This window comes from Notothenia coriiceps, unplaced genomic scaffold (genome assembly GCF_000735185.1).
Source record: "Notothenia coriiceps isolate Sejong01 unplaced genomic scaffold, NC01 NC01_scaffold00037613, whole genome shotgun sequence".
Classification (NCBI taxonomy): domain Eukaryota; kingdom Metazoa; phylum Chordata; class Actinopteri; order Perciformes; family Nototheniidae; genus Notothenia; species Notothenia coriiceps.
In genome coordinates this window covers 1-8,172 of record NW_011370314.1, presented here as the reverse complement: position 1 = coordinate 8,172, position 8,172 = coordinate 1, and the positions used below count along the sequence as shown (strand labels likewise).

General features: G+C 37.7%; 1 long non-coding RNA gene across 1 annotated transcript; it reads right to left on the bottom strand.

The window, feature by feature from the left end:
- Window positions 1-4,972: 4,972 nt before the first annotated feature.
- On the bottom strand, window positions 4,973-6,605 carry LOC104967733 (uncharacterized). Its single transcript, XR_800757.1, has 3 exons — window positions 6,374-6,605; window positions 5,738-5,828; window positions 4,973-5,157 (listed from the first exon to the last, which is right to left on the bottom strand). It is a non-coding gene; the product is annotated as an uncharacterized lncRNA (long non-coding RNA).
- Window positions 6,606-8,172: the final 1,567 nt, after the last annotated feature.

The following is an 8,172-nucleotide window of genomic DNA, read 5'->3' as shown; positions in this document are numbered from 1 at the left end:
TTGATAGAAGTGAGAATCAGTAACTTTGACAGATTCCAAGTGCACTTTTCTGAAGCACCGGATCTTCAGCCTGTCCTAAGAGAAGTCTGTAAACTCAGGTATACATGTACCATGCTTGTTAAATTGTGTTTCAAAAAATCACACAGGCCAGAACTTTACTTTGTGCTGTGCTTGCTCTTATTGTTTTGTTCAGCCAAGAACCAGTTCTTCTGAATGGCCTAACTGATCTACTTAAGAAGAAAATTCCAGAAGTATTTGATGAACTGCAAAATGGCATTCTTACCGAGAAGACCAGCCTCAAACTTGTCAGAGTTTGCTTCTCTGACTTGGTAGAGAGGCATGGGTTGTAAGTATATGAATGTGAAATGTGTTTATACTGTATATAGGGGTTGGGACACTTTTTCCCTTAATTTCATTGCCCAACCATTTCTGTTTCAGGCCTGAAATTGTTCTTGTAATTTTTTTACATTTAACTTATTCGTATTCATATTCTGTGAACAATGTATTTTATTTTGTTAATAAAGTCCCTATCTTTCAAATTGAAACTGCTCTGCCTGCTAACTTTTATTTGTTGATACCATACTTACTATAGGGATGAATACATCATTATTAAAGCTAATTAACTATAGATTCACTATAAGATCACCATAGCCAACTCTATAGTATTACTATAGTAATTTTCTGTAGTGTTTTCCAAAAAACCATAGAAATAATATAGAAAGCACTATAGTGATACTACATAAAACTCAATAGTATAGCTATAGTAATTTCCTATAGTGGCCGAAAANCCCTTACGAAAAAACACTATAGTATTACTATTAAGAATTACTATAGAAATACCACAAAAAACTGCTATAGTATTTCTATGGTGTTTTGGGACACACTATAGAGAATTACTTTAGTAATACTATAGAGTTGGCTATGGTGATCTTATAGTGAAGTTACAGTTATACTATAGTGTTTCCTGTAGTATTTCTATGGTTTTTCGGCCACTATAGGAAATTACTATAGCTATACTATTGAGTTTTATGTAGTATCACTATCGTGCTTTCTATATTATTTCTATGGTTTTTTGGAACACACTACAGAAAATTACTATAGTAATACTATAGAGTTGGCTATGGTGATCTTATAGTGAATCTATAGTTAATTAGCTTTAATATCGATGTATTCATCCCTATAGTAAGTATGGTATCAACAAATAAAAGTTAGCAGGCAGAGCAGTTTCAATTTGAAAGATAGGGACTTTATTAACAAAATAAAATACATTGTTCACAGAATATGAATACGAATAAGTTAAATGTAAAAAAATTACAAGAACAATTTCAGGCCTGAAACAGAAATGGTTGGGCAATGAAANTAAATGCCATCATCTATCATCTTCTAGTTAAACAGGGTATATGCAGGAATCCTGAAGTCAAATTTAATACCTTTTAAGACCTTGGAAAGGGTCTTAAAAAAGGTCTTAAAAGGTATTAAATTTGACTTCAGGATTCCTGCATATACCCTGTTTAACTAGAAGATGATAGATGATGGCATTTAATTTAATCTGGCATAATATGATTAGTCAACATCAGGATGAATTTGTCTTTTTCTTATAATTACAGGAAGCGGGAATGAGCTGCAGGAATCTGTTAAAGTCAGAGCAAAAAGTAAATTAAAAGAAAAATCTACAGTGTCCAAAGCACAAACCATCTCCTGGAAGTAACAGGTGAATTTGGATGTGTCCTTGATAGGATTTTAAAATACAACACAGACTTCAAAGAGTTTATAGATGTGAGAATCAGTAACTTTGACAGATTCCAAGTGCACTTTTCTGAAGCACCGGATCTTCACTGTCCTAAGAGAAGTCTGTCAAACTCAGGTATACATGTACCATGCTTGTTAAATTGTGTTGCAAAAAATCACACAGGCCAGAACTTTACTTTGTGCTGTGCTTGCTCTTATTGTTTTGTTCAGCCAAGAACCAGTTCTTCTGAATGGCCTAACTGATCTACTTAAGAAGAAAATTCCAGAAGTATTTGATGAAATGCAAAATGGCATTCTTACCGAGAAGACCAGCCTCAAACTTGTCAGAGTTTGCTTCTCTGACTTGGTAGAGAGGCATGGGTTGTAAGTATATGAATATGAAATGTGTTTATACTGTATATAGGGGTTGGGACACTTTTTCCCTTAATTTCATTGCCCAACCATTTCTGTTTCAGGCCTGAAATTGTTCTTGTAATTTTTTTACATTTAACTTATTCTTATTCATATTCTGTGAACAATGTATTTTATTTTGTTAATAAAGTCCCTATCTTTCAAATTGAAACTGCTCTGCCTGCTAACTTTTATTTGTTGATACCATACTTACTATAGGGATGAATACATCGTTATTAAAGCTAATTAACTATAGATTCACTATAAGATCACCATAGCCAACTCTATAGTATTACTATAGTAATTTTCTGTAGTGTTTTCCAAAAAAACATAGAAATAATATAGAAAGCATTATAGTGATACTACATAAAACTCAATAGTATAGCTATAGTAATTTCCTATAGTGGCCGAAAAACCATAGAAATACTACAGGAAACACCATAGTATAACTGTAACTTCACTATAAGATCACCATAGCCAACTCTATAGTATTACTAAAGTAATTCTCTATAGTGTGTCCCAAAACACCATAGAAATACAATAGCAGTTTTTTGTGGTATTTCTATAGTATTTCTTAATAGTAATACTATAGTGTTTTTTCGTAAGGGGCGGCTGCGCTGCGGACAACTCAGAGGTCAGAACATCCTCAGTTTAAATGTACAACTTCTGACCACTAGCTTTGAAGGTGCAAACAGAAAACTTGAATGAAACCTTATATATATCCTATATATAGGCCTAAGGTTTAATTCAAGTTTTGTTTTATTATATACGAAAGTAGGCCTATGTAGGCCTATCATTATTTGTTATTAAAACATGCAAATAGGATTGATGTTGCCTCTGAGTTGAATGTATCATTTGATTGTGTTGTGTCAGGTCAAACAGCTGCTTCTTCTAGGTTAACGGATTTGCCAAGTTTATAAGAACACTGACTTTGGTAAGTGTCCATTTTATAGTAAGAGATCAAAATGTTCAATTTCAGAAGTGTGTGCATGCATTCACCCCATCTCTTTTAGATGTCTGTTTTTAGTGGTGTCCAAGCCAAAATAACCCTAACCATCACTATGACATCATCAGGGTTATTTCCTCAAATGTAGGAAATCTTCTCCAGAGCCAGAGGACAAAGCAATGTTTTGGATGATACTCAATCTGATCATTAGCTAAACTGGTTTTGATATAAGCTACGAAATCGGTTTGCTCCTTTATGGATTGTAGGTGATCCCAGGACAATCTGATCAAAGCCTTCTGCATTCCTTTAGTCTGAGACAGATCTAAAGCATGTTGAGTGTTTGCTTGACTCATGTCATGTTCTGCTGCTTACGTGGAGTCCTGGTTAAAGGAGGCGCAGCCGAACTGCAGCCCCGGTCCGTCCGCTCCGCCGGGCCCCGCTGCCTCTCTGCCGGGCCCCACTGCCTCTTCGCCGGGGCCCGCCACTCCGCTCTCCATCCCGATAACCAGCGACCTCCTTCCCCCCGTCCGCCCTGGATTGGAGGCCTGGGATCGACTGCACCTTTTCGCTCGATGTCGGCGGAAGACGGCTCCAATGTGAGAGAAATGCCGACCTGTAGGAAGGTCGGTGGGCGGCCGGAGCAGGGGGGCTGTTTTTCTCCACTACGCAACAAATACTAGCGGATTTCACTGGGTATTTGTGGAGGTCGGTTATCCAGACCCTTGATGAAAAGAACGGGAAAACAGAAGCAAAAACAAGAACAGCTGATAGCGCCACGTCACGCCCTCGCCTCCTACTATTGGCTGGTAGTGAAATTATGTTGTTCCTGCGTTTCATTTTGATTGGCCAAGCGTGCTCCAACGTGTTTCTATTGGATGCTTGCGCCTTGTGGGCTTTGTTTGTGTCCGTCCAGTCATGTGACGTAGGTATACCCCCCCCCCCCCCCCCACACACACACACACAGGTAACACGAACAGTTAGCAGCAGGTTGGCAGCAGTGGACCCTCAACGTTCACAAGCTCCCCCCTGAATATATTGTGTGTTTGTACAAGAAGCTACAAACGACATTACATTATGATCACATTAATAACCAAATAGTCCAATAAAATAACATATTATTTTGGAATAGGCTGATGGTTTGTGTGCAGAATGAATAGGCTACTTGATTTGTTTGTGCTCCAGGCAGGCTATATTTGAAATGATTTATTTACATGTATTTATAAGTCCTGGGGGGTATACTATGAGCAGGATTTTCGGTTAGCCGGATAACTTCAGGGAAAACTCGGGGTTTCCGGTCCTACGAAGCTGGTTCTCTTTTAAGCATGCTAGTATTTGGAGCTTTCAGTACGCTTCTCCATGTTTGTGATTGGTCGAATGCTCCAAATACCACCCCTTTTATGTGAACGCCCACCTAACTAGATAGGACACGGCTGGCTTGAGCGAACGAGTTGATAGCCAGCGTTGTACCGTTTAGCGAGAGCGCGTATGTTTTGGATTAGGCCAACCGGCTAACTCAAACATATCCAGGTTAGGTTGAACCAGCTTCGTAGTATACCCCCCTGGTCTCCCTCGAAAAAGAGATCAATGATCTCAATGGGATACACCTGGATAAATAAAGGTTTGAAATTAAATGAAATGAGAGGTATTCTTTGGGACACCGTTCTATAGGATGAGTAGTATTTTCAGAAACTAACAGTGATGATACCGATGCATCCGTTAAGCAGAGTGACCCTTAAGGAGAAGGTCAAATAGTAGAAGTACGGCAATAGTCAAGCAGAAATAGGGTCATAACCTAAAGAAATACATGTATATGCAGTCGGACAGCAAAAATGACACAACAATACAGTGAGTACACAACAGAAAAATGTAAAGGACCAGTAACTACAATTCATTTTCTGACCTGTACACTCTTTATTTACTCAAAGATCACAAAGCAAATGTGCTTATAGTGTTTTCCAGTTTCTCAAAGGCATCTCTACTGTAGTTATATTCAACCGAATGTATTTGATAAAAGGGTGTGATGGTCAGTTGAGTGTGGGTCTCCTGCAGGACGGCTCTGGGGGGTCTTAGTGCTGCAGGGAGAGGACACACATGTCAGAATAGATCCCACACAGTTGTACTGATGTGGTGCTTTAAAGGCAGATTATGTGGCACAATGTTGAAACATTATTCATAAAACACATTTCTCAAACATCAATTTGCCCTGTAGGTTCAACTGATTTTATGTACGTAAATAAGACTATTTCTGTCAAAAATATTTTTAGAAATTATAATACAGTGCACCAACATGTCCTCCAAACTGTTTATGTTTTGAGGATAAGAAACAATAACAATGCTTTATCTGACTTCATTATCCTCAAAAACATAAACAGTGACTTTTAAGGATAATGAATGGGATCTGAGAAATATGTCAGCAACCAACTGACCTTTTCTAGTATTTTTTAACATCAACTAACTTCAGATGTGACTTTATATAATGAAATCTGTTTGTGAAGATTGTGAGACCAATCCAATGTGACTAACATGATAATGTTCAAATGTTCAAAGCTTGCTCAACTGTTATTGGAGCAAAGAATGGAAGCAGTAATTAAGTAATACACTTTACAGTGAACTAGATCAGTTAGTTACTAAATCACAGATTTACTTTTGTACCTTAAAATCCCAGATCACCAAGGCTCCATCCAGACCCACACTGCTGTATTTCTCCACTTTGGCTTTCTCCCCAGACACAACACACAGCTGTCTGCAGAACACAACACAACACAACACATGCACACGTATTACAAAAGCTGAACTAATAGTGTTTAATGTTGTTGCAAAAAAACCTCAAAAACATTGATTTCTGGAGACACCTTAACATCAGTAACAGTTTGAAGTACAGCTGTATGTATTCTAAATTAGGTTGCAACTCCTGCATTAATGTGTTTAAATATTAATATCAACAAATATATTTCAACAAAACCAGTTAAAAAAAACACATGGAATATTTAAAAACAAATAATTGTCTCTACAGGAAGAGGTATAACTATTTTACAAAAAAAACGTCCCCAGAGTTCGAAACTAATAAATGCCTCGGGACAGAGCTTTTATGTATATTTATGTAGCATATATAGAATCATGTAACATAATCATAACCCCTAGTCCTAGCAATTGAGCAAAACTAGCAGGCTTTGTCTGACAAAAGGCCCGCAGTCTGCTGGGTCCAGAGCTACAGAATAGTTCCACTTCAGTCTAAACCTTCTCAGTTTGGGTTTTGTCTGTAGTTTAATGGAAAGCGTTGGCCCTTACGTGATGCTGTTCTGGTGAAGGGTCCCCACTTCGTTGGTGTCGTCGTCAGTGGCCCTCTTGTCCAGGTTCTGGAAGTGCTGCATGGCTGTCAGGCTGCCTTTGGAGGACTGCTTGGGGATGTCCAGCTTCTTCACAAACTCCAGAGCACCTGGACCCTTATAGCTGAACTGGTAGGGGCAACAGTCATGACCCTGACCAAATCACATAAGGATATGGAATCATACGAATGTTTAAGGGAAAATTAAGACTTCATGAACTTTAAATGATGTGTTTTTAACCAAGAAAAAGACAAAAGCATTGGGAATAGGGAAAGTTGTTTGTATATATTACAGTAATGCAACTATCACAATAATCACTTCAATAGTTCATTACCAAAAAGGCTAACTAAAATTCCAAATGTTTCTTCCCTTCTATAAGGACGTAAAATATCAAAGCACAAAAAATATATATTATAAATGGATTTGTGTTGCTCTTTAATAAGCCCCAAGCCGGTTTTTCAGGCTTCAGGCTCGAAAATGACATTCCCAGAACAAATGACCATATCTTCCCTTCTAAAAGGGTTAAATTAATAATCTTTTTTCTCAAAGTAATGATAAACCTGTGAGTTGGAGGTAGAAAAGTCGAAATCAATATAGATGTTTTTTATTTTAAAGAAAATTCAGATTGAACATGGTAAAAAACTTTAAATTATAATGTCCGTCCAAAAAATATGTTGTACTTATAGTGAAAACTAACCTTGGATGATGGGTTAGTAGAATAAAAGCTTTAGGAATCCAAAGTACAACATATAATAAGTACCCTGTATCAAGATTGATGCAAAACAAGTGATATTTGACCTTTTTATACAGATTTAGCTAAAAAAACATCTTCTGGGGCCATTTGGGTGGATTTTCCATATCTCTGGCCCCCCTTCTTCGATTTTGACATGTGACATCTCTTTCTGATCGTTAGAGCCAATAGAATCGAAGGGAAATCGTCCCGCACACACTCATGTTAAAAAAAGAAGATGGCGTCTTCACGCTTTCAATGAAGCTACAGAGCGTAGGAATGGCCTGCTCTACTTTTTTTAAACGGAATTGCAGTTTTATTGCTTATAGATTATCAGAACATTTCAAAGGGGACACAGCCACATTGGATAACCTATGGATTAACTACATCATCGTTGTTATCGTTTTAATGCCATTGAAGACCAGTTTAGACCAGACAAAGACGAAGGTAAGCCATGTTAGCGTTGTGGGCTACCTAGCGCCACTTGTTTTGATGTACGTTTTTGTTGATAACGTCGCAAGTTTGTATCTTTCAGTGTTGAGGTGGGCACCGTTAGATTCTGTGTCTTTACGATCATAAACGATGTGTTGGATGTGCAGCTAGGATAAGTAATAAGGGAGCTAGGAGTGATTTTCGGTGCAGTAATAGGTTAGCATTTTTCGCTCGGGGCTAATTCAGAGGCTCACTGTTAGCATTGTGTGTTTTTTTGGAGAAAAAAAAATGAAAAAGATCAGTTAAATGAGTTTTTCCCCGTTATATGGATATAAAATATTCATAGTTTATTAAATATTAAGGTTCCTTAGACGTTGTTTCCTGCAAATGACGCGATTTCGGCCCCGGAACCGGGTCCGTGGGGCTTAAGAGGTTTTTAATAACAGCGCGCTGCACTCACAAAAGTGGTCTGCAAATACGTTTATAGACGTTAGTCCGATTTTCACAGTGGCGAACTGTCAGGGCCTTCAAGATATTCAGAGAATACCCTGGAACATTCAGATAAAACAAACAAAAAATCGATTTAATTATATAAATAA